Source organism: Danio rerio, chromosome 6 (genome assembly GCF_049306965.1).
Source record: "Danio rerio strain Tuebingen ecotype United States chromosome 6, GRCz12tu, whole genome shotgun sequence".
NCBI classification, from domain to species: domain Eukaryota; kingdom Metazoa; phylum Chordata; class Actinopteri; order Cypriniformes; family Danionidae; genus Danio; species Danio rerio.
In genome coordinates, this window is record NC_133181.1 from 38,911,127 (window position 1) to 38,938,841 (window position 27,715).

Here is a 27,715-nt window from a genome sequence, read left to right on the forward strand (position 1 = left end):
AACATTAATATTATACAAATTAGATAACATTTGAGTATTGCATGGATATTAATGTACCAATCAAACATATACAGTTGAAGTCAGAATTATTAGCCCCTCCTGTTTATTTTTTCTCTCAATTTCTGTTTTTTTCCTGAGAGCAGATTTTTTCAACATATTAATAAATATAATAGTTTTAATTATATATATATATATATATATATATATATATATATATATATATATATATATATATATATATTTATTTATTTATATTTATATATATATATATATATATATATATATATATATATATATATATATATATATATATATATATATATATAAATATAAATAAATAAATATATATATATATATATATATATATATATTAATATAATAGTTTTTGATTGTTCTGAAACGATTCCCAGATTTGCACTGTATTTTGTAAATTAGGCCATTAGTTGATTTTGTAAAATTATAAAGAAACATATCTGTACAAATACACTCCTACTGTTTGCCTTGGTTCTCAAAGACCTCTGCATACCTACAGAACATATAATATGGATATGATTACACATCTCTTCTTTGACAACTTCATGTTTTTGTAGTTTGTATTTTTTATTATTATTATTTTTTTTAAATCTTGCACTTTGAAACCTGTTTTGAAAAATGTGCATTTTCAGAACACCCAAATACCATTGTCATTGTAGTTGACATGGAGTTGAAAAAAATAAATAAAATAACAATTTTTTTCAGTTGTGCCACACATAGAAGAATTTTGGGTTCCATAAAAACGCTTTAAGAAAGCATTTGTTTCATGGTTTAAAAAATATTTGAATAAATTTAATTTTCTTTTCCACCGTATGCATTTTTTGGAATATAATAGATTGTGAAAAACTCTTCAAGGAACAATTATTGCCATTCTAACTTGGCCTGAAAAAGTACATGAAAACTTATTTGGGGTAGGTTAACAGTACTCTGTGATGTCACGCACACACACACACGCATGCACGCACGCACGCGAGAGAATATAAACACACCCAGAATCCTGAAATGGATAATAACACAGAACACATTTGGATGAAAAAAATCAAAAGTGTCCCCATCTGCCAAAACTATTTGCTATGTGCACTGTAGTGTGGCAGTGAGGCAGCTTTCATCAGGTACATCATATAACCTAGCATGGAATTTATTAATTGGTTTAAAGATTTAAAATGTTGCATCATGGTGGTGCAGTAGGTAGCTCAATCAGCTCAAAGCTAGAAGGTCAATGGTTCTAGCTGAGCCAGTTGGCATTTCTGTGTGAAGTTTGTGTGTGGGTTGCTCCGGTTTCCCTCACAATTCAAAGACATGTGGTATATGTGAATTGAATAAGCTAAATTGTTCATAGTGTATGAGTGTGAATGCATGAGTGTATAGGTGTTTTCCAGTGTTGCGACTGGAAGGGCACTTGCTGCGTAAAAAATATGCTAGGATAAGTCAGCGGTTCATTCCGCTGTGGCGACCCCTGATTAATAAAGGAACTAAGCTGAAATGAAAATGAATGAATGAATGATGATTTAACATATGCCATCAAATATGCTGTCTCCATAAATAGTTTATTCATTTATTCATGTTCCTTCAACTTAGTCACTTATACAGTATATCATAAGTCACCATAGCAGAATGAACCACATGATGCACACTGGAAAAAACAGTACTGGAAAACACACAAACATACTCATTCACACATACACACACACACACACACACACTCAAACACTATGGACGATTTAGTTTATTCAATCCACCTACTGTATAGCGCATGCAGGGCCGCTGCTGGCCAAAAGGGTGCCCTAAGCGAAATTTTACTGTGGTGCCTCCACAGAGGAACAAAATCACACAAACATTCACACGTATTTATTTATTTATTTATTTATTTATTTATTTATATACATATGCATAAAGACACTCAAATTATACTTGAACGTTCAAATGTTTAAATTACAAAATAGTAGCTTACATCAAAATAAACACTGTCATGTCTTCTGCAGAAACATAATTTCAAACATTTACAAAGGGTAAGGAATAAAACCCTCTCTGTACCTGTAGAGATAGACGGTCCTCAGTTCTGCATCCTGCACCTGTGCAGCTGCCGGTGTCTCTGGAGCAGTGCTGGTCAGGCCACCTCATCTTCTTTTGTAACAAATTTCAGCATTGACCTCCATGAACAATACAGAAGAAATTAGTCATTGAAAGAAAAAAGCTCATGACATAACATTAAAACAATAGGCTGGTCCAACACTCTTCATATTGTGTCTAAACTACAACTAATATGTTGATTTAATTTGCACTGTAATCTATGGTGACAAAAGCTGACCCTTCCTTTCTGTATAAATCAAAGACATTTGTGGCTTTTAAGAATGAATCGGTGTATTTTTAAACAAAAAACTTTGTTAACATTTAGAAAAAAATAATCATTAATTAATTCATGCAATAAAAATGGTTTCTGGCCTGTGATTTACAGTAATTTGACTCATTTTGTATAATTGATCTTTCAGAAATCAGAGAATATAAGTCGGTTTTGTTATTTTATACTGCAATGCACAAAAAAGACTAAAGAGACTTTATTGTCATTGCAGTGATACAAGCAATAACAGCAATAAGAAATGTATGGAAATAGAAAAAGCAATAAACAATGATAACTGCTGTCTGCAAAGAATGATATAATATATAATTATATAACATAACTATATAATGATAAATAATACATAGTGAAGTACTTGTGCATGTGTATGTAGCTAGTGTGCAAACAGAATTGTAAAGTATTGTACAAGTGATAACACAAATTGAGTTTGTGTAATTAGCAGCAACATGTGAAAGAGGGGCAAACGCAAAAAGTCAAAGAACATGTCCTGTCTAAAGCACAATAGATAGCAGTTGTGGAGAAGTTTAAAGGTTAGCCTCACTAATTTACTGAACAACTAAAAATATGTTTTCCAGATTTATGGAAGTTACCTGAAAGTGATGCACATGATTCATCTTGTACTTTCTTCCTCTTCTCAGCTCCAGACTGCTGTTGTCTTTTTCCGTGCATAGAGCTGCAACTTGCATCTATTATAATTATATTGAGCTAGCAGCCGCAAAGATAAGTGGACCGGGCCGCGCTACGCGTCGCGCACGCGGCTATGTGCTTGCACGAAAAATTACGTCACATGTTTGTTTATGCGTCCGCCTTAAAATGCTTTTTTAAATGTGTTTAACAACATATTATCAATAGATGCTTTATTTACATGCAGTTTATGTTTATATTAGTAAATAATTATCAATATTATTTTGAGCAGCCGAGAAGGTGCCCCCCTCCGGAGACTGCCCTACGCAGACTGCGTACTCTGCGTTTAGGGAGCGGCGGTACTGACCGCATGACTTTGAACTGTGGGGGAAACCGGAGCCATGCAAACTCCACACATAAATGCCAATAACTGGCCTACCCAGGGCTCAAACCAGTGACATTCTTGCTGTGAGGCGACAGTGCTAACCTCTGAATCATTGTGCCACCAAAAATAGGTTTATTTATTAATTTATTTCATTCTTTTTAATATAAGTAGCTGAGTTTCATTTAAGTAACAAATGAATTTCAGGAATATTTGCTTGATTTGTACACTGCTTAAAGTTTAAATGCATTGCATGTTAAGGTTTGCATTTTTGCTCTACTGGTAGAAACAGAATGTTTAAAATGTAAACGGAATGTTCAAAATGAATCATCACAAAAAAAGTGCTACTGAAAATAAAATGTGTTTGTTGTCAGTGGACCTGCATATATTTGCCTCAATTTTGAGTGCGGATGCCAAATTTTGAGCAGAAATGTTATGGCCCTCAGCCAAATCTTTGTACTTTTCTTATCAGTAAACTGGAATGTGTAACCGTGTCGTTCACATGATCTATGACGCACCTCTGATTGCTATTTGGCTCATTTCCCGGTCCCAGTGAGCAACTGAAATAAATCTGAATAAACAATTTCGCAGTTTGAGCTTTTCCAGTCTAACAAACACAAGCATTGGGTCTGACAACAACAACATGCCTGCACAACAGAGATGTCAGATGAAAACTTGGGTGTTTCATCATCCGTTTGGAGCAAGAGCGGTTTTAGTTGATTTTTCGGATGGTGTGAACTGCTTGAGCGTTGCTTTACTTTGATTATTCAGGGATCGATTTTGCTTCACTTTGATCCTCTTTTGATTACATTAACCTTGTTCTACACATAGTTTTAAAGATTAATCTCTTTAAACAGACAAATTTAAAAACATTTTCAAAGAACTGGGTATGATTATTACATGCAAACCAATTCAGCCTCAGGTGGAAATAAATTCCTGTAGACTTAAACACGAGTTGCAAGCCTGCCTTGCATAACAAAGACTGGATGACTGTATGCATAAGCCTGTGATGTCGCATGACTTAACCAGTGACAGTGTTTTTAAATGTGCCTATTGTGACATTTCCCTTGAACGAAATGCAACTTGAAAGACTATTTGTACAAATCTCTCCATAATCTTGACAACAAAACATTGTAATTATGCTGTAGTCAGGATTTGTCCTTGTCTTTACATGTCCACGCTGTTGTTTGTCACTGTATGTTTCTGTTTAGACAGCACAATAGTGCCTCTGGATTGTACCTATATTTAATTCCACTACTCGCCTGCTGTCAAGCAGAGTTTTTCCTTATGCATTAAGGATTTAATACAGAGGAAGCAACTGTCTTCGAGGAATATGAGACTGACTTTCGGCATTAGCTGTAGTTCACTGTGGGACTGAAGTCTCTGGCTGCGATTTGCTACGCTAAAAGAAATAGAATTCTGTTATTGGTGTAAAGGACAAATGAAGGTTGCACAGAAACGTCTCTCTCACTGAACTTGAGAATTAGGTGTAGCAGCCGTATCATCAGTCTCTGTCATCTTTTTGTACAATGTATTGAAAAGTTAAAAAAATAACCTTTGGGGCTTTCTTTTTCTTTTGAGTTTATAACCGCTTGGAATTGATTTGAGACTATATTAAAAACATGCAGACAAATATTTGCCTTCTTTCTGTTGCACAGGGGAATAGTCTGAACTAATAGAGAATGGCACGTTTGCGAAATAATCAAAGCATTTCAATCACTCTGTGCTGTGCTAAATTTATGAAGCCCGACATTGATTTTTCTAGTACTTCACAGTGAGCTCACTGGAGAGAACAGCTTATATATGTATTTGGTGTGTGTACATGTTAAACATACACTCACCAGCCACTTTATTTCTGTAGGTACACCATACTTGTACCAGGTTAGACCTCTTTTAACTTCAGAACTATCATAATCCTTCATGGCATAGATTCAACAAGGTACTGGAAATGTTGGTCAAACATTTTAGTCCATATTAATGATGCTCAATTGGTGTTAATGAGCCCAAAGTGTCCCAAGAAGGTATCACCCACACCATTACACTACTAGCCTTAACCGTTGATACAAGGCAGGATGGATCCATGATTTCATGCTTTCCAAATTCTGACCCTACTGTCCGAATGTCGAAGCAGAAATTAAGACTCATCAGACCAGACAACAATCTTCCAATCTTCTGTTGTCCAATTGTGAGCCTGTGCGAACTGTAGTCTCAGTTTCCTGTTCTTAGCTGACAGGAGTGGCACCTGGTGTGATCTTCTGCTGCTGTAGGCCATCCACCTCAAGGTTCGATGTGTTGTGCTTTCAGAGATGCTCTTCTGCATACCTCAGATGTAACAAGTGGCTTATTTGAGCTTGAACCATTCTGGCCATTCTCCTATGTCTTCATGTATCCACAAGGCATTTACGACCGCAGAACTGCCGCTCACTCAATACTTTCTCCTTTTGGACCATTGTCTGTAAACCCTAGAGGTGGTTGTGAGTGAAAATCCCAGTAGATCAGCAGCCATGCCACGATCAAATTCACTTGATTCACCTTTCTTCCCTATTTTGATGCTCAGTTTGAACTGCAGCAGATCGTCTTGACCTTGTCTACAGGCCTAAATGCATTGAGTTGCGGCCATGTGATTGATTGATTTAGAGATTTGCATTACCAAGCAGTTGGACAGGTGCACCTAATAAAGTGGCCGGTGAGTGTATGTATATACTGTCTCAAATATATTTGACCACAAGATAAACAACTCATTTTGGAAATCCGATAAATAAGAGAAGATTCAATTATCTTCAGGTAAACAGACTCCTTTATGTCTTTAATGATCTTGATGTGTGGTGAATGTACATCAAATAGCCCTTTACAGTAAATATTTTCCATGCTTCTCAAAAAGCAATTGCTCAGCCATATCAAGTAGAAAGCCACTATCATGGAAACGAGGTTATGTTTCTCAATTGAGGTAATATGAGTGAATGAAGCATTTGTACAAAAAATATTTGGATGAGTGTGTAGCCTGGAGCCTGTCTGTCTGACTGTTTACTTGATTTGTTTGAGTTTATGGCATCTTTTTCCAGCAGGACCAAATCTATAGACCATAGGCACATATCATAACAGTTTGTCATATCAGAGTTGACTGTCAAAGGACCTGGTCTGGTGAAGGCTAGTTCTTTAGAATGAACTCTTTTCTATTCAGCCGTCACTATAAGCAAATTGCACTATGCACAGTTAATTCTCCAATTCAGGCTTTGAAATTGACACCAGCCAACCTGCCAAATGTGGTTGAAAAGTGATTGTGGCAGGCAATGCATATCAACACACTAGCCAATTTGGCTGGTTATGATGGATAAATTATGTTCTATCATTTTGCATGTCACTACAAATCTTCCCCATAATAGGAGCCTATAACATCAGCCAAAAAAAAAAAAAATAAACATGAAAAAGTTACTAAGATGCACCATCTATTTTAATTTTGAACAAAATAAATAATAATCACCCATTTTTTCTGTTTGCGCTGTTTTTTTTTTTTTTTTAAATCATTTAAATAAAACTCATTGATGCTATATTATATGTGCTAGTTCCACAAAAGCCCATTTATTTCATTCCATCTTTATTAATGCTGGATGTCCAAAACTTGTGAACAAAATAGTATAGAATAATAGGCGTAGTGTTTTATTGCTTTGCACAAGTAATCAGTTCAAATCATGCAGGTAAAGCATTTGCTCTAATTACTGAGATGAAAGGCATGGGAAATAAAATGTTATTATCATGAATGTCTATGCTACCATGACATGTTAGTTTGAGCATGATTTGTATGGGGGAGTAGCTTGCTACAACAAGCTCAGCAACAAGCTTAGCTACATTTTACAGCTACAGTAGTTATTATACAATTTAGCTTTTCCCATATCCAGTTATTTTTTTCAGCTAAGAGTAGCTTGACAACTGCTGCCATCTATTTAGTAAACCTGCAATGGTCTGAAGCAATCAGCATATTATTGTCTTACGTCCCATTCACACTGGGCATCAGCGTCAACGCTTCCTATTCACTTTAAATGGATGACCTTAAGCGTTGCCGAACAGCATTGTGGATCCGTCGACAACGCTTCATAGGTGTTGCTTGTGACACAAGTTGGGATTTGCTTAACTTTTCAAGCGCCAACAGAAGTGTCAGCCAATCAGATCGCTGTATTCAAATACAGAAGCTCAGACAGTAGCCGATTGCTGACTAATTTCATTGGCTGGCGCTACTATTAAAATCGTGTCAGCCCCAACTTTAGACAAGCCTCGTGTGAATGGGGCGTTAGTGTGGACTCACACTATGTACAGTTGCCTTGAACCGGGCCGAAGTACGCTTATCCCCCCTCCCGTCTCCCCTGACGGCCCGCACTCACATTATGGTTGGGCCTGAGCATGCTTATGTCATCAATGATGCGCTGTTCAGTTTAAGAAGCGCTCTCACGCAGCACAGTGGAGGTTTTATATTGTTACATCGTTTTAGTTGTTTGAGATGCAGTGACTGCACAGTCAAGTATTTCTCAGAACAGATCAGCCACCTTTGACGCTCATAAACATTTATAAAGTCCCCTTGCTGCAGAATTTGGAGGTTTGCTGAAGGTGCAGCTGTCGTGCAGTAAGGGGTTTGCAACTTTAATAATCTACCACAGATTGTGTTTATTAAACAGTAGAAATGATTAATAAATCCATATGAAACAGTCCCTTAAAAGTGACGTCTCATGCCCAAGTAAACTGCGCTCTGGCACGCGTCTTCCAACCAGGCCAGGGCTGGCCAACTTAACCGCATCTGAGCCTAATTTAGAGCACTCACACTATTCAAACAATCCTGGAAATGGCCCTGGGCACAGTTCGGATAGCATAGTGTGAGTGCGCCTTTACAAGATCACATGCTGTATTTGTTGGTTGAGGAAATTTAATCGTTTTGCCCACCAGGGGTGGCATTGACCTAATGTTGTGATGTCACATGAAAACTATTAATTGGTAAATCCCACATCTCATGGTTTTACATTTTTATATGTACATTATTCATTTGTATTACTGTTTATTATTTTGTTAATAATATTTTTTACAGTAACAACAAATTCAATCTATAAAATATCCAGACTGTTGACAGTTTACCTGAAGTAAGAATGCTATATGTAAAATATCTTTCCAAAATGGAGCCATATGTCAATTTATTTTTGATAAAATGCTACTGTGTGCTTAATTTAAGTTAATTGTGTAGTTATTGCAATGCTACATTTGTACTTTGACCCTTGACATTTTGAAATAATTTAAAATGATGTGTAATAAAACATTCAACTTTGACATTATAATTGTAATGTTTTAAGTACCAAATGTGTTTCTTAAAATTAACATTTATTTATGTTATGGCAATATATACTTTTGGGGAAAAAATGATAGCTTCAATGTAACTATTGCTATTTTTACTGTAGGTAGTAGCTTGTAATGTAGTAGCTAGAACTATTCCAGGTGAGTAGCTTCTAGTTTATCAAACTACGGTTTCAGAGTAGCTTCCTCAACACTGGATTTTCATTCATTAAAATCAGAAACATCTAAGAGGATACGGCTGACTTTTTTGAATGGATGCCGATGGAAGAAAGGCTTCGGCATGTTGACTTTTGTGACGAAACAGTTGATCTCTTTATGAACTGACAGCCTGCCTGATAACCTTTAACATTTTTACATTAAACATTCTAAAGTGAGCTATTTTTGTAATTTGCAATGAAATAAAAATAAAAAAGGAATCAGAGAGATCTTTGTATCAGCAAAGAGTGACTAGTTGATTTATTTATTTTTTTAGCTTTGTACTATTGATAGAGGCAAAACATTTTTGCGCATGTGTTCCCATGTTTGTGCAAGTAAATTTTGTGTAAAACTTAATTTCTAAACATGTTTTACCCCATTTTCGGATATTTCTGTTTGCTAAGTCATTATGCTTGTGAATGGTGATTAAGGCCCTGAACACACATTCTCGCGTTCGCATTGACATATATGCAATTCACTCTTGAAAACACTTAATCACCCAGTATCTCCACCTGTTGGTTCAGCATGCCTGTAACATGCATCACAGTGAGTTTTGCATTGTCATGAGGGTTTTTTTCTTTTAAGAGGGAAAAATTCTGTTTATAAAAATATACATATACGTGTGGACATGTCATAAATTTGCTGTTGTAATCTTTAAGAACCATTGAAAAAAAAATCAACATTGTAATATTAAACAGTAATGTGGCTCCATTCTGGAACTACTGATGCTGTGGATTTCCCTGAAAATAACTACACCACACCAAACATAATCAAGTATTCTCTGCTTCCGTAGTATAACTCTCAATAATTTGTGTACCCATCCTGTATTGTGCCAATCAACAATCTACAGCAATTTTGAATCTGGACACACACACACACTAGGAATGCAATGGTTCTTGGTAAAAATGCATATCATCCGATTGTCTTCCAATGGTTCCTTGCGCTCTGTTAATCATGGTTCAGAATATGCTTTATTCATATTGGTTTGGTGATAAAAACAAAAAAAGTTCCATTTTTGTATGCATCCGATAAGCTTTCACATTCACTGCATGTGCAAAGACTTGTCCAGTCACCTCTTAGTATTTGCATCTGTTGTTGACATCACGTTTCCTCGTGTGTCGCTGTGTGTGGAGATTATTTGTGTTTCAGTATGGCAAGTGAAGGAGATATAGCCCAAATGTGCAGGTGAGGCCAAAGCACAGCACATTGCCATGAGTGTTTCAACAGATACTTGCTATAAATTTCCACTGACACAAAATATAACAAATGCAGATTTTTATTTTATTTTTTTTTTCCGTTGCAAAGATAGCCTTGATCAGTAGTCACAAAAGCCAGATCGAGGTTCCGTGTTCAGACGAGAGAAGTGTCCCATACGGAGCCTATAGTTTGCACAGGTTCAGCTGAGTCAGTCGGCATTTCTGTGTGGAGTTTGCATGTTCTCCCTGCGTTCGTGTGGGTTTTTTCCGGGTGCTCCGGTTTCCCCCACAGTCCAAAGACATGCGGTACAGGTGAATTGAGTAGACTAAGTTGTCCGTAGTGTATGAGTGTTAATGAGTGTGTACGGATGTTTCCCAGAGATGGGTTGCAGCTGGAAGGGCATCCGCTGCGTAAAAACATATGCTAGATAGGTTGGCGGTTTATTCCACTGTGGCAACCCCAGATTAATAAAGGGACTAAGCTGAAAAGAAAATGAATGAATGAATGAAAAATACATTGTTGATTTGGTAATGCAAGCATATTGTAAACAGAAGTAATCAATACTCTAAAAGTGCTTAATTATTAAGATGTGTAGACATAATTATTACCTGTATAATTGGTTAAGACTATTGAGTCAAGATGTAAAATAGAAAAAGTGGAAATTTAAGCTTTTACTCCATTTTTTAATCAATATATTTGAACACCCAGTTTTCAAAATGCCCTATAAATGAGAGAAAATGCAAAACTACAGTCATATGTGTGCAGCTGTTGTATTATCAGGTGTTTGTTACCCAATAAATATGTATATTGTTCTTTTAATTTTTCTGTAGCCATTATTTTTAAGCACATACTGTATCGTACTGAAACAATGGCTGTAAAACCACGATACCCAGTAGATTGCACCCCTAACACACAGCTGCCAATCATTGAAACCATGTATATACACTTCATAGAGATCACTCTCACACACCTTCATTGTGCTATATTATTATTAATAATATATAATAATTCTTTACATTCATTTTCTGGGGACTCAAAGTGCTTTACACATAGGGGGGATATCCTCATCCACCACCAGTGTGCAGCTTCCAACTGGATGACACAACAGCAGCCATTTTGTGCCAGACTGCACACCTGACACCAGCTGATTGGTGGAGAGGAGACAGAGTGATGAAGCCAATTATGATATGCGGAGGGTTAGGAGGCCATGATGGACAGAGGCCAGTGGGCAAAATTGTCCAGGATGCCAGGGTAAAACCCTACTCTTTTTTTGAAGGAAATCCTTTGATTTTTAATGACCACAGAGAGTCGGGACCTTTGTTTAACATCTCATCCGAAAGACCCTCTCACTGAATAGTATAGAGTCCCCATCACTATACTAGGGCATTAATACCCACACAGAACGCAGGTTGGGCTCCCCCTGCTGGCCTCACTAACACCACTTCCAGCAGCAACCTAGCTTCCCCATGTGGTCTTCCATCCAGGTACTGACCGGACGCAGCCCTGCTTGGCTTCAGTGGGCGACCATGTAAGAGTTGCAGAGAGCTAGCTGCCGGCTACATTGTTTTGTGCCGTGGACCTCACATTTGTTTCTCGCTTCCTTTTAATGATTCTTAGACTTTTTTTTTTGTTTTATTTGCCACCTAGCCCGACTTCTGCCTCTCTGTTGGATTGACCCTTTTTGGATTACCTTTTATTTTTTGTTTGCACCCGTCTTAACCTTTGCCTGTCTGATTCTTTATAATGAAGCTGTAGTGAAACATTCTCTCCATTGCCACGCCCTCATCATTACAACTGTTACACTTGGTTCTTGCCACACCTTTTTTTCCCAGTTTATAGTTTTTATAAACCACCATTGCAGTTATGCAAAGGCTAACCAACATTTAACCAGTTACTGTAGCTTCAGCTTTTTTCACGTCTATCTGGAGACAATGGCAGTCTGCGCAAACTGGGTGTGTTTTAATAATAGTGTCTGGAGGTAGCAGTGTGGCTAAATTGATTTAGGAAGTTCATGCATGAGACAGAGCTGCTTCAATTTCTGCCAGAGTCAGCCTCAGATTTGTCTCACAGTTGAGCAACATCTGCATTCCCCTACGGTATGGAGGACAAATTGATTTTATCTTTTCCAGCCTGTCAGCAGCGTGACAGAACATTATAAAACAAAATACAGCCACTGAATCCACAGGATGTCAAGGGCTGTACCTCATTCCATTCCCATACCCATGTGATGTGATTCAGTATCGTGAACATGAATTTGAGCTCTAAATCCTCTAAACACTGGGACACTGATCACTCAATTACCTGCAGCTAAGCTACAAGGTCGCTCGTTAAAATGAGCTGCATTACACACCATGACCAGTAGTTCTTTGTTTATTTTGGGGTTTTGTGCATCTGAGCTGTTAAAAAAGTGTAGTACAGTTTTAAAATATGCATTTGTCCTCAAATTCTGACATTTATTAAAGGAAAAACACCAAGGTTGTGCAAATACTTGCTAAAAAAACCTATAAAAGCAAAAAGTCAAAGACTACAGGAAAAATACATTTTTTATTCATGATTTTTGGAATAAATAATACATTCTGAGAGCAAACGTTTCAAAAGAGTGCACTGGGCAGGGTACTATTGAATTAGGGAAAGACACCAAACATAAATATATTTACTGTAGCATAAGTCTAACATTTGGCATGAGAAACAGATTTTCTTCAGCCCCATGACCTAGAAGGTCATATAAGGATAGAAGTTTCACGTTCCTAAAGCTATTGGTGTTTTGTTCACTTTTGGGTTCATATTGTATAATGGTAGCTTGATCTCTGTACATACAACTTCTTTTACAAATCAACTTTTTTTTTTTAGACTTTTTAGGAGTTTGAAACAATATATTGAATAAGAAAGTGTGTATGTAGCCCATTGCTCTTTTAAGGTTATAAGGTTAGTCAGACAGGCAATTGTCAAAACAGGTGCAGACATAAGATTATCCAATGTCAAAGCGGCAAGTGGTTCGTACAGGTGACAGACAGGATAAACAATAAAACAAAGCAAGGGTTCAAACACGGCTAGACAAGGCAAGGTAAAACATTTTATCTCACATCATTTATTCACATGATTTACCTCATTATAAACATACACAGAAATCACAAATTACACATTAAACTAACAAAATACACAGTTAAACCAACCTTATGGCCTCTTTTGGGTGGGCTGAATTAGCAAGCTGTAAACAGATAAGGTGCTGTTGCACTGACTTTACTCAATAATACCTGTCCAGTGTTCAAAATAAGAATACCATATAGGAAATACTGTAATGTCTAAAGTGATGGCAAAACAGGTGTTTTTGCTGACATTTTAGGATGGCTAAAAGGCATCAAATGCCATCAATCTACAGAGATTTCCCAGGATTTCTCTGTTGCGATTAGGAGATTACAACAATTAACTTTGAAAAAGCCAACGCAGCGCGAACACTACCAGATTACTGTTGTGTTTGCGATAAAGAAAAAAGGCTAAACAGATGCAGGCATTTCTTTGTCTTTCTGTTTATTGAACTAGTCTGCATTAACGCAAAAAGGAGACTCATTAGAAACAAGCGGCCAACCAAAAATTCTCAGGGTTATACAAAGTGTGGCCAACACAAAATACATACATTCCTAATGTGAGTCCCATCTCACAGTCAACACATTACATTTACTATAGGGAACACTTTATTTTGATGGTCCACTTGAGTATTAACAGACTGTCTGATTAATATCTGTTGATACTGGTCCTTCAACAGACATTTAACTGACTAAAAGAAACTTTGCAAGTACAAGTCAACTTACACTAACCCCAACCCCAACCTAACAGTCTACTTATTATCGAATGAAAAGTTGGCATGTAGATGCAATGTAACTGAAATTCAGTAAACAGACTATCAAAATAAAGTGTGACCTCACTATGGTATACGTACAGCACTACAACATACAAAAGAGAGAGATTGATTTAGAAAGTAACTTACCTATTTTAAAATGATTTGATCGGCTGAAGTTTAAGATTACGCTGGGTTTTTCCTCCTCTAATGGCTTATAATGAGCTCTCTCTCGCCATCTTGTGGATGGTGCCGTATCGACGAAATTATAAATATTTAAAATAGGCACTGTCCTTATAAATAAACTGCAATAGTTACAATCTAAACAACTACATTTTCACCTTAAAAAAGTCTCAAAAGTACATTATGTTGTCCAACTGCTGCAATATTAGTCAAACTGTAGTGAGATTATTGATCTGCTGTCACTCTATGTGGGTGGAGTAATACAGAAGGGTGAGTAGGCTGTAAGAGTTCTGTTATTGCAGAATATCACACTGCTATCAGCCTGTCAGATTCGATAACCAAACAGAACTGTTGGGTGTGTGTGTGTGTGTGTGTGTGTGTATATATATGTATATACTATAATATATTTTGTTGTAATCTTACTAGGAAACAAGGCCAATCAATCATTGTTGAGGCGTGCATATTACTGATCCCACAACTAACATTAGAGTCAATGTTTCGGTTTGATTGGCCTGTTTTTTTTTTTTTGTGTGTGTGTTTTTTTTTAACCATTACTTCACACTTTTAGATTTTACATGAAAAAGAGGAAACGGCAGTGTTTAAGGATCACGGTCATTGCCATTTTTGGAACTCTTGTTATTAAGCTGTACCTAGTTTCTCATTCTGTGGCACCTTTAAACATTATTGAAGACACACCATTACACATTTGCTGATACTTTCAACAAGAGAGGTAGACTATTAACTGCTGAGAATAAATGATGGCAAAACCTTTCAGCTAAATATTGAACTTATTTGCAGCACTCTCTAGCAGAGGAAATGGAAAAGCTACCGCAACCACATACTGTAGTCCAATGTGTGACAACACTGGAGATACTACATTAGCTACATTACTTAGTCCCTCATTAGCTCATGGAGCTGCTATTGAAGTGTTGGACATTTTCATTCTCACCTTTGCCTCAACTGTAGAGTACAGTGAGAGCCCATGGGAGAACAGACTGAGCACAGTGTGTCGACAATGAGCGATGATGTAAATACTCAGCCCGAAATGAACAATATCACATCGGAAAGCATGTGTTTCCTTGCCCCCGAGATAAACAGAACTCATTATATCTCAGCATTGATAGATTATATATGTGTTATAATGTGCATTGCTGTACTTTTTAGCATTTGCATTCAAATACCATATTGTTTCTGTTCCCAAGTCTGACACACTTTAAATTATGTGGTAATGTTCAGAACACAGGGGATGCATTCATTAAAGATTTGTTATAATGAAATATTTGGTCATTGTATGCAAACGTGGCTTAAGAATATTAAGTTTAAAAAATAAAAGGCTATGCATATTTGCGGAGGAAAGCAGGCAAAGGGAATTAGGTCACAAAAGTAAACCTGACTTAAACACTTTGGGGTCTATGTGAGCCTGAATAACAATTCAATTCATGGATGGTCTGCCACGCAAGCCAGTGGAAGCATTACTGGAATCAAAGTGACCTACAGGTCTGAAACTTTCATCCCCTGACAAAGAAATCAGGATTTAGTATGTAGGGCACACAGAAATAAAGAAAGGAAGAGATCCTTGGCTTTCTTCTCTCGCTGATATGGCCTTTTGTGAAGACCTCAGCAATACTTTTATCTGCACCTTTATATGAGCTATTTTTGGCATGAAATGATAAATGGGCTTGCTTAGCATGTTATATAGAAAACTAATCAGATTTGTTTGACTGTGTATTATTTTATTCTTGATTACCGTTCTCACATATGCATTTCCCAGAAACCAAGCACAATGGAAAAGTAATTTTACATTCGTTCACAACTGTATACTGTTATTGATACTATTAAAGTTGTACTATTATTATTATTATTATTATTATTATTATTATTATTTTTATTATTATTATTATTATGTTGAGGTTTTTTATATATATATATATATATATATATATATATATATATATATATATATATATATATATGTGTGTGTGTGTGTGTGTGTGTGTGTGTGTGTGTGTATATATATATATATATATATATATATATATATATATATATATATATATATATATATATATATATATATATATATATATATATATATATTATTAAACATGTCTTCAAAATCATATGCTACGTTTTACATAAATATTGTGCTGAAAGATGATGGAAATATTTTTTATCCATATTTTTACATTGCCTTTCAAAAAAAGTTTTAAATATTAAAGTGGGGATGTTAATCTTTAAATGATTTCTATTTATTAAAGCATGTTTGCAAGTTTTATTCAATGTAAATGGTGAGAAGGAAAATGTCAGGCATGAGATTCATATATTGCATAATAATATTAAACAATATCTACTTATTCACCAAAATATATTAAATTAAACTATATAGTGTTCAAATATACAATTAGCATGTCATGATTTTTTCATTACACTTTGAGACTAGATGCTTTACAAGTACGTGCAAATGTAATTGAATATTCCTTTCGATTTGTGCTATCTGTTTATTTTATTAATGTTTCAATATTAGTCTACCAGTCTGTTTGTATACCAAAAGTGGCCTACTTTCTATCCTGGGGCTTTAGCAGAAAGGAACAGGATGTTCTTACATGGCAATAAACATTCTCATTAAAGAAACGCTGTCGTGCGACCCATGTTATTTGGTTATTTGTCCAGCACTTACTACAGGAATGGTCTCTGAGGAGCAACCCGGGGTTAAGTGGTTTGTTTATAGAAACTCAGTACCTCTCCAGTTAATGGAGAACCTCAATGGAACTAAGGCCACTGGATTATCAGCCCAGATATTAATGTATCCTGAAAATGCTTTTTATCTCCTTACAAAATCCATTTTCAAATAATGTTAAAGGATAATCGTTTGCAGGCAGGGTCATTAGTTTAAGTACTACTTGAAACGCTATTATTATTATTTATGTAACCATATTAATGTATACCTGGCATTTATACTGTTTGTTGTTGTTTACAAAAAAAGATGTTATGGCAAAAAAGCATGAGAACAAAATTCAAATCAATGTGTTTTCTAATTTTATAATAAGAATTGTTTCTAAACAGCTTGTATGTATAAAATGTATGCTTACGTTATTGTAATCAAGAATACCAAATTTTGTCAGCAATAACTGATATTAAATGTTTATTGTCGTAAAAAGTCCTGAATAAATGAAAAGTAAAAAAAAAAAAAAAAAACTTCAAGGATTCCAGCATTTTATTTTTGAATTATGGGGGTACAGTGGTTAGCACTGTCATCTACCAGCAAGAAGGTTGTTGGTTCAAGTCCCGGCTGGGCGAGTTGGCATTTTGTGTTGAGTTTTGCATATTCTTCCCATGTTTGCGTGGGTTTCCTCCAGGTTATCTGGTTTGCCAACAGTCCAAAGACATGCGCTATACCCTACCTGACCACAGTTTTGTCTAGTTCATAATTTGGTGTCAAAAGTGGCTCATATAAAAGGCAAAGGCCTCTAGATTACGCTTATTTTATCAAAGTAAAATATGATCATGCCTTGATTTTTAATTATTTAATTTAGACAATAAGATCTGACCTTTTTTACACAAAAGTCTTATCACATAACAGAAATCATGTACAGCATAGTATATAAAATCACAGTCAGGTGGAAAAAATAATTAATATTGTGTATGACTCCAATGAGCTTGGATGATGGCATCCAAATATCTCTGCAATGACTCAAATAACATTAATAAAGTAATCTGGAATTGCAAAGAAAGCATTCTTGCAGGACTCCCAAAGTTCATTAATATTCTATGAATTGGATCTGTGTATTAATCTATGGATCTCCCTTCATCTTACCTCAAACATGCTCAATAATGTTCAAATCTTGTTACTGGTCTGGGCAATCCAGGAACACCTTGACCTTTTTTTTTACTTTCAGGAACTTTGATGTGGAGGCTGAAGTATGAGAAGGAGTGTTATCTGGCTAAAGAATTTGCCCTCTCCTGTTGTTGGTAATGTAATGGGCAGCACAAATGTCTTGAAACCTGCACTATTCATAGAAAAATTTTACCTTCTGCCACTTTTCCAAATGATTAACAAGAAGTCAGGTTATTATTTGTTGCTCTTACTACAGTAATCGACGACAAGACTTTTGTAAAGTAAGGTAGGTGAATTTGATGAAATAAGATGGCCGTAGTGTGTGAATGAGAGAGTGTATAAGTGTTTCATAGTGCTGGATTTGTGGCTGGAAAGGCATCCGCAACGTAAAACATATGCCAGACTAGTTGGTGATTTATTTAGCTGTGGCGATCCCTGATAAATTATGAACTAAGCTAAAGGAAAATAGAAGGATGAATGGATGGATGGATGGATGGATGGATGGATGGATAAAAAGTATACTAGCCTTTAATGTAATCTTAAAGAATAACAATAACTACCATACACTTACAATACATGTACATGTTTGCTGAAAGAGAAGCAATTCCAACCAACTGTTGCTATACAGTAGGTTACAGATTTTGATACTATTCTCCAGAATTGCACTTGTAAAGCACAAATGCGTAGTCATGGATGAACACAAAGCCCTTTAGCAGAGAAACACACCCATGCTGCATTATCTGTAATCACAATAATACTATTTTTAGCTCCTCTTATCTGATTCATGCTTTTATGTGTTGTATTATACATTGTATTGACTTATCTATTGCATCATAGATTGCACATACTGAAAGAGTGGTTTGAAAGTGATTTATTGATTACAAATAACAATACAGACCTAGGTTATTTCTAGGAATAACCTTGATCTCCAGCCTGTTTTTACAGATGGTGCAACTGTCTTAAAACCTTCTTTAAACCCTGAAGTATATCTAGAAACCTCTCTGTTATTGGAGTTCCCAATTTTTTTTTTACTTTATTGGATTGTAGCCGATCTGAAAAGCTGCACTTATACCATGATCTCGTTCAAATCAGTGGACAAGAAACTTAATAGCTGATAAACTGCCAAGCTTACAGCATAACATCCCCAACCTTGGAAAACGTCCATGTAAAAAGCACTACCCTCCCCTGAAACTTACACTGAACATGTTTGTGTAGCACCTGACAAACCTGTGTTGCCAGATAATGTGACTACTGTACGTGAATGGCAAATTCAAACAATCCTCTTGTGCAATCAACTTGTCAGAGTTGCTTTGTCGATGAGGACAGGTTTCTTGTGGAACCATGACAGCGTATGAATAGGAAATAGACAGTTAAACATGATAGCCTCTAATTTTTTTGACTACTTAATCCCAAAACATATTTTTCCTTCCGAGTCCTGTGCATGATACTCTTTGATGTGTCACCTGCATGGTGTCTACTTAGTGTAAATGTACTTAATCCTTACAACTGCTGTTCGCCAATACAAATAACTGATTCAATAAAGTGCTACTGAACTGCTTCTAGTCAATTTGTCTGTCAATGTTTTCATTTTTGTTGATGGTTTTTCTCAGAGAAAAAAAAAATGTGTATATACAGTAGCTCCTTACCTTAAATCCGGTCTACTATTATTAATACTTTAATGAGGATTAGCTGTCAATAGCTATGTTTCCATCCACCTGTTTTTATGCTCATTTTGGAGATACGCATAAAAAATCAGTTAATGGAAATGCCAAGATGCTCATAAATATTATAAAATATGCATTAATGCGAATTCATAAATATATAAAATGTGCATTAAAAAACATATGTGCATAACTGAGTAGAATCAACTTTTTATTCGATAAGAAAAGATGTGCATAAACTTCCATGAAAACACTTTTATTGTACAAATTCAACAAATCCAGTATGCACATTAAAAAAAGTCATGTGATTTTGTTATAAGAGATCATGTGATGGTAAAAATGTGTGTGAATGGACAAACCAGCAGGCTGAGCATGCTGTAAAACATCTGAAATGTTGTTTTGGTCATTCTAAAATGCCTTAACCATTTCAGTATTAGTGTTATTGCTGTATATTATTTGTTCATTGTGTGTCGGCATTTGTCTTCTGAGGCGCAAGTAATTTATTAAATGAAGAAAAGATTCACGCAGCTCTTCCTACTGCAGGAAATGTTTAGCCGGTGTCATAAGAAATTGAGACAATTGGGTCCTGGGTGATCTTACTGTTTCACTGGAGTTGTGATAGGTATAGTTTGTAGCACCTGATACAAAAATATTCTTCCAGTATTAAGCAAAAATTTAATTAACATGCGTGGATGCAAACATGGCTATAGTTACAATGTTACTTGAAGTTAACAAAATGTTTAAATGGTTTAAATAGAATCCCACCACAACACAGTCTAAATATCCAAGTCACACTTCATTTTTAAGGTGCAATTTGTGCTATTAATAAACTATAAACTATGAGTTTTGCCCCAATACTTTCCTATTTATTAATAGTTATTAAGGTAGTAGTTTAGTTTAGGCATTAGGTGGGATTAGGATGAGATGATGCAGAATATTTACTTTATATACTATACAAATATAAATAGAAATGATGTATATAAAATGTAGAATTTATATACTTACAACAACTAATATCTTAATAATAGGCAAGTACTAGTTACTTGAAGCTTCAGTGTTTGTTTGCTAGACATGTTATATAAGGTTTGTTGATTAAAGATATACACTGAACCTTCCAGTAATAATGAATTGCACAGTCCAGTATGCTTCATATGTTTTTTGTGAGAGTGACAGTTAAAGTCTCAACAGGTTTCACTACTTTGGTTTTAGGAGTGGCTTCAGGTTTTTAATTACCAGTGACATAGTCTTACCATGTTCTTTATAAGACTCAGGTTTTAAATTGCATCCATGCACATGAACTCACACAAGGTGATGATATTTAACAATACTTTTATTTCTTTTTATTTAGAATCTATTTATTATTATTGTTGTTTTTATTTATAATAATAATAATAGTTTTTTAATTATTATTATGGTTTATTTTATGATGGGTCTTAATACTTGGCTTTACTCAAGGATTGTCTCTTATGCGATCCAAAAGGATTCTTTTGATTTTGCAATCTTGTATAAATGATTATGGCTTCTCACAAGTCTGGGTTGGTATTTCTACGTTCAGTTTAGAAATCGTTTATTTGTATATTTAATTTTTTATTAAAATCTTGTGGACAGACTAGTGAAAATTGCTTTGTTCTCTTGTCATTGGTAACTGGCAGCAAACAAAGAGAAAATCAATTAATCGTTGTCCGTTTTGTGATTGATGCCTGTGTGGGGATTAAAAAATACGAAATGTACACATGGGGGGTAATCTGTGTCTCGTAAATATGCCTCGACTACAGAGAATAGCCTCTGATTTGTAAAGTGCTCTGTCAAACACCCAGTGGTGTAGCGTTTAGCTCTGCCGTGTCCAGTGATTATGTTGTAAATGCATTTGTTTTTATTAAGCTACAGAGTATGGGGAACACTGAATCGATGTACTATACAACGATTCTGGAATGACAATAGTAAATACTCTTTTTTATTAAATTAATATTACAATAAAAGCTTAAGTAAATAAAAATGTTAAAGCTTAAATATTCTGAAAATATTATGCTATTGTTCTGTTATTGCATTCATGTGGATAAGTGTGAAAGTTGTAACCCTGTGTTGTAACCTGGTGAGCACAGGTTTTGTTATCTAAAAAGAAAAGTTCAAAAAGCTGCGGTTTGACTAAAATATGAATACATGTACTAAATGTTTGTAATGTAAATTATTAAAAAACAAGATGCAACCATAAAAAGGACAGTATACTTGAAGTTATTTTTTCCTCATCATATAATCTACAATAAGTATATTTACATGGACACCAATATTCCAATTTTAAAGCGATTAGGACAATATTCTGATTAAAAGTCTACCATGTAAACAGCAATTTTTGATTATTGGAACTAATCAGAAATCAAATTAAGACATGGAGTATGTCGATTTTAGTCGTATTATTGAATTCTTAACCTCAGACTGGGGCAACAGTCCGTCTTCCAGCAGAACAATGACCCAAAGCGCACCACCAAAATATCAATGGAGAGGCTTTACAACAACTGGATGAATGTCTTTGAGTTGCCAAGCCAGAGCCCAGACCTAAATCCTATTGAACATCTCTGGAAAGATCTGAAAATGGTTGTATACTGTCAATTACCATCCAACCTGATTGAGGTTCTGCAAAGAGGAATGTGTCAACATTCCCAAAACCAAGTTCGCCAAGATTGTGGCACCATATACAAAAAGACTTGAGGCTGTAATTGCTGCCAAAGGTGCATCAACAAAGTATTGAACAAAGGCTGTAAACACTTATGTACATGTGATTATTTTCAAGATTTTTAATACATTTGCGACAATTTCAAAATATATTTTTTCACGTTGTCATAATGGGGTTATTGTGTGCAGAATTTTGAGGAAATAAATTAATTTAATCAATTTTGGATTAAGGCTGTAACATTAAAAAAATGTGGAAAAAGTGAAGCGCTATACTTTCCGAGTGCACTGTTTATCTAGAATCAAGTCCAATTCAAGTTAAACTACTCAACAAGCCAAAAGTAACAAGGCACATTCAGAAAACTAAACTTCTTTCATGTCAAAGAAAATCTCAATAATATATTATGATAAAAGAAAGTGTAATACTTTAGAAAGAGCAGTGCAATAGTGATGTCCAAATTGAGTATATACTGAATGGATATCAGTATTACAACAACAGTACTGCAGTCAGTTTAATAAACAGAAACTTCATAAGAATGGTTATGCAATAACGCGTGATGTTCAAATGTGTCACATGTCACTTTCATTGTTACAGATCTAGCTCTTAAAAAATTGCTGGAATGAAGCACCAGAGAATATATCCTGTAAACAGTGGCTTCAATATTTACAGCAAATATGCAGACTGATGGTGAACATAACAACAGGCATAATGTTGTGATGCTTATTTCTTTGGTGCAGATAAAATATGTCTTTATAATATTATTTGCAAAGTGCTGTAAACACTGTTGGGATCAGACATGAATTTTTAACATTTTTTTTTTTTTGTAGACATATTAGGCTTATTTTTAGAAACTAAAACTAAGTGTACACATGTAAAAAGGTTTCTGTTTTTTTTTTTGTTTTTTTTTACTCTTTTAGATTAAACGTTTCACATATTTTCAACATCCAAGTTTTACAACATTTTTTAAAATGTTCCTCCCTCTGCAAAAAACACAACAAAGCAATGTGCTATATTATACTTGTCAATCGTTGTCAATGTAAATTTGAGAGAGGTGAAAACAGACAAGATGGCATCAAGGTGTCAAGTACTCATTCATGCACATAACCTGAACATGTATAGTAATAAAGCATGTGCATGATATCACCACTTTTAGTCACTGTGCACAGCCAATTAGGATAATTCAGTCACATGACTTAATATAATATAATATAACGGTTAAATACTATAAAAAGCACAACTGTAAAACCTGTTATTTAATTTAATTTCCTTCACTATATCTGTAGCACTTACTGTTTTTGTTATAATTCATGTGACAATAGGCTTCTAATAAAATACACTATAAATCTAATTTTACTACTTTAATGCTATACTATTATTATTATTATTATTATTCTTTTTTTTTTTTTTATTTTTTTTATTTTAGCTACATAACAGTGCAAACTATATGAAAAATGACTATGAAAGACATAAATAAAAGCTTTTTTTTCATTTTCTTATTTTTTGGTTTGTATATTTTTAACCACTTATATACACAAGAGTCGTTTATAATATTTTTAAATAAATATTATTTATATTACTGATATTGTCTGGTTTGGTGTTGTAAATTACAGTACAAAAACCTGGTTACAAGCTGCCGGTCCGTTTTCTGTTACTTTACAGACTTGGTTCTTTATTTATTATATATAATGTGTAAAACCAATTTTCTAAAATGTCAATAAAAGTCATCCTGTCAAAAATGTAGTGTTGAATTTTCAACATGAAAAGTGGACAGAGGAAAAAAACTCCTATAAAGCAAGTAACAACCATAAATAAATAGAAAACCCCTATGAACACCTGTTAATTAACACATTTTTTATCTTTTATTATTATTATTTTTTTTTTGCAGTGTATTACTTAATTTAAAACTTACCTGCAAATGGTCATTGATGTTTACTGTTGTGGATAACACTGAACTTATTATATTCATTCATTCATTTTATTTTGGCTTAGTCCCTTTATTAATCTGGTGTCGCCTCAGTAAAATGAACCACCAGCATATGTTTTTTAGGCAGCGGATGCCCTTCCAGCCGCAACCCATCACTGGGAAACACACACACTCCCATTCACACACATACACCACAAACAAGTTCATTTACCCAATTCACCTATTGCGCATGACTTTGGACTCTGGGGGAAACCAGAGCACCCTGAGGAAACCCACAACGTAAGAACTTGCAAACTCCACACACAAATGCCAACTGACCCAGCCTGGGCTCGAACTAGCGACTTTCTTGCTGTGAGGCGATTGTGTTACCCACTGCACTACTTTAATTATTATTAATATATTAAAAACCTAACATAAACTTAACTAAACTTAAAATTTTAAGGCAACCAGCTTAGGGCATTTTTGAGTTTACATTTTTGATTAAAGTTGAGTCAACTCATGAAAGCTCTGTAGCTAGTTGCCTTACAATTTTGAGTTGAGTCAACTTTGTTTTATTATTATTTTTTTTAAAGCAGTGTACTACTACTACTACAACTACTACTACTACTACTACTACTAAAACTAATACTACTACTACTATTATTATTATTATTATTATTATTATTATTATTATTATTATTATTATTATTACTCCCAAAAGTAAAGCTTTTTGTGCTGAAATTGGACCTTCTCATCTTTACCTGTTTTTGGTGCATGTCATGTCATGTGATGTTGCCTAACAGTGACTGAACAGAAAATGTCTGTGCTGGATGAAACTACAGGTGTGACATGTACATGTGCATCAGCAGACTAGGGTGTGATTCTCTCTGCTGTATATTATGCCTTCTGGGTTTCTTCCTGCTTGCGCATCTCAGAAATCTTCACCTTGGCTGTTACACAACTGCAAATATTAAGTCTTTGCAAAGCATTTATTGTTAACCCTCTGATGACTGGATTATACAATCACAGAAAAAAAAAAAGAATTTATATGTTTGTTATGTATAATCAGTTTATGTCAAAACCCAATATAGTATTTTGATAAGTAATAAGTTATGTCAGACATTTTGGATTGAAATACAGTACAAGCTACTTTATTATTAAATAATAGTATAATAATATAAAAGTGGTTCAAAGACATTTTGTTGTCTGCATCAAATTAAATGTACAATGTGATTTTAAGTATAAAAGGCATATTCAATGCAAATAGTGTAACACATAATATTTGTGAAAACCAAATGTCAATAATATAATTATTATGTAAAAACGAAACAGTGTTCTGATACCTGAGATATATATAAAAAAAAGATAAGTGATTATACAAAAAAGTTTGAAATGATTTCCAATTTACTGGTGTTTTAAATGACAATACTAAAGTATAAAAATATTAAATTACAATTCATTATTATTTTAGAGCTGCAGATGTGATCTTTAAGTCAGAGCAATTTAATATGTCATCAAAATGATTCTTGTTCTACAAATGACTTACAGTATGTGAATAACATGAATTTCTTGACATATTAGATAAGATTCTAAAGACAGATAAACTACAAACCCCCCTTATCATCAATCACATTTTTTCCAAAGAAATGTCAACAATGTGAAGATATTTTCTCATTGCTAATACTTATAATATACCTCAACCTATTGTATCATTGGTTTTAGAGCAGTTTTATTTTTATTTTTTAGGCTACAAATGTATGATCATTCAATGTGAGAAATGATTGTCTGGTGTTCTAGCGAGTTGTTTGTAAGACATTTGACAGCAAACAGAATATTGTACATACCATAGCATAAACACTGTACATACTGCACATATTTGAGGTAAACATGAGTGAGAGGGTAATCGTTCACACTTGGGGCTTTTTATCCGTGACACTGCATCATAGCCATGATTTAATCAAACTTAATTCAACAGGGAAATTTAAAAAATAATTAAGCAAAACCTTTAGGAAAATTTAATAGAACTATTTCTTAAAGTGAAATTTATTTTGAGCTTCAAGCAATAAAGAGAAACATAAAAACAGTAATCTAAGCAAGATATCAAATATGTTTATCTAGTGTTAATTATGCAGTAGACTTTTAAAAATGAATGATATACTGTAAGTGAAATTAATAATATATAATCTAAATACTGTATGTGGCTTGTTTGTGTTTACCAATGGTGTCAAATCATTGAAATGTTTTCCTTTTATTTTATTTTTATTTAGTTGTTTTTTATTATTAGTATTTACTTATTCATGGGTATGTATGTATGTATGTATGTATGTATGTATGTATGTATGTATGTATGTATGTATGTATGTATGTATGTATGTATGTATGTACACTCATCGGCAACTTTATTCGGTACACCTGTCCAACTGCTCGTCAACGCATATTTATAATCAGCCGATCACATGGCAGCAACTCAATGCTTTCAGGCATGTAGACATGGTCAAGACAGTCTGCTGCAGTTTAAACAGAGAATCAGAATGGGGAAAAAAGGATTTAAGTGACTTTGAACGTGGCACGTTTGGTGGGGGTGGTTTCAATATTTTAGAAACTGCTGATCTACTGGTATTTTCACACACAACCATCACAAAGGTTTACAGAAAATGAGAAAATTACTGAAAAAGAAAAAATATCGAGTAAGCGGCAGTTATGTGTGCACAACTGCCTTGTTGATGTCAGGGGAGAATGGCCAGGCTGGTTTGACTTAAAAGAACGGCAACAGTAACTCAAGTAATCATTCGTTACAACCGAGGTATGCAGATGAGCATTTCTAAACGCACAACATGTCGAACCTTGAAGCAGATGGGCTACAGCAGCAGAAGGTCACACTGAGTGCTTGGATTATTTCTTGGTTGTTCTGGGCCCATTAGTACCAATTAAGCATCATGTCTATGCCACAGCCTACCTGAGAATTGTTGCTGACTATGTCTATTCCTTTATAACCACAGTTTACCCGTCTTCTGATGGCTACTTCCAGCAGGATAACGCACCATGCCATACTGTAAAGCACCAATCATCTCAGACTGGTTTTTTGGACATGACAATGAGTTTACTGTACTCAAATGGCCTCCACAGTCACCAGATCTCAATTCAATAGAGCACCTTTGGTGTGAGATGCAATGGGAGATTAACACCATGGATGTGCTGCTGACAAATCTACAGCAGCAACTATGCTATCAAGTCAAAATGGATAAAAATATCTGAGTAATTTTCCTATACCTTGTTGAATCAATGCCACGAAGGATTAAGGCAGTTCTGAAGGAAAAATGAGGTCTAACCCAGTACTAGTGAGGTGTACCTAATAAAGTGGCCGGTGAGTGTATGTATGCGTTTACTGTAACAAAAAATGACGATGAATAGATGAAATGTGTGTTTTTTTTTTTTTTATACACAAGCTGTGCATGCACTGGAATAATAGCTGTAAATTGTGAAATAACTATCCAAGGCACTTTCAAGGCCAT

At 34.8% G+C, this 27,715-nt stretch overlaps 1 protein-coding gene across 5 annotated transcripts in view; it reads left to right on the forward strand.

The window, feature by feature from the left end:
• Nucleotides 1-27,715, forward strand: part of rhcgl1 (Rh family, C glycoprotein, like 1) — a 132,105-nt gene that overhangs the window by 93,421 nt on the left and 10,969 nt on the right. For 2 of the 5 annotated variants that reach the window (XM_073953086.1, XM_073953085.1), the window contains one exon: nucleotides 18,033-18,105. The exons of the other annotated variants lie outside the window; for them this stretch is intronic. The gene's annotated coding sequence lies outside the window, so the exon portion shown is untranslated. The remainder of the gene's footprint in view (nucleotides 1-18,032; nucleotides 18,106-27,715) is intronic. 5 annotated transcript variants of the gene reach the window in all.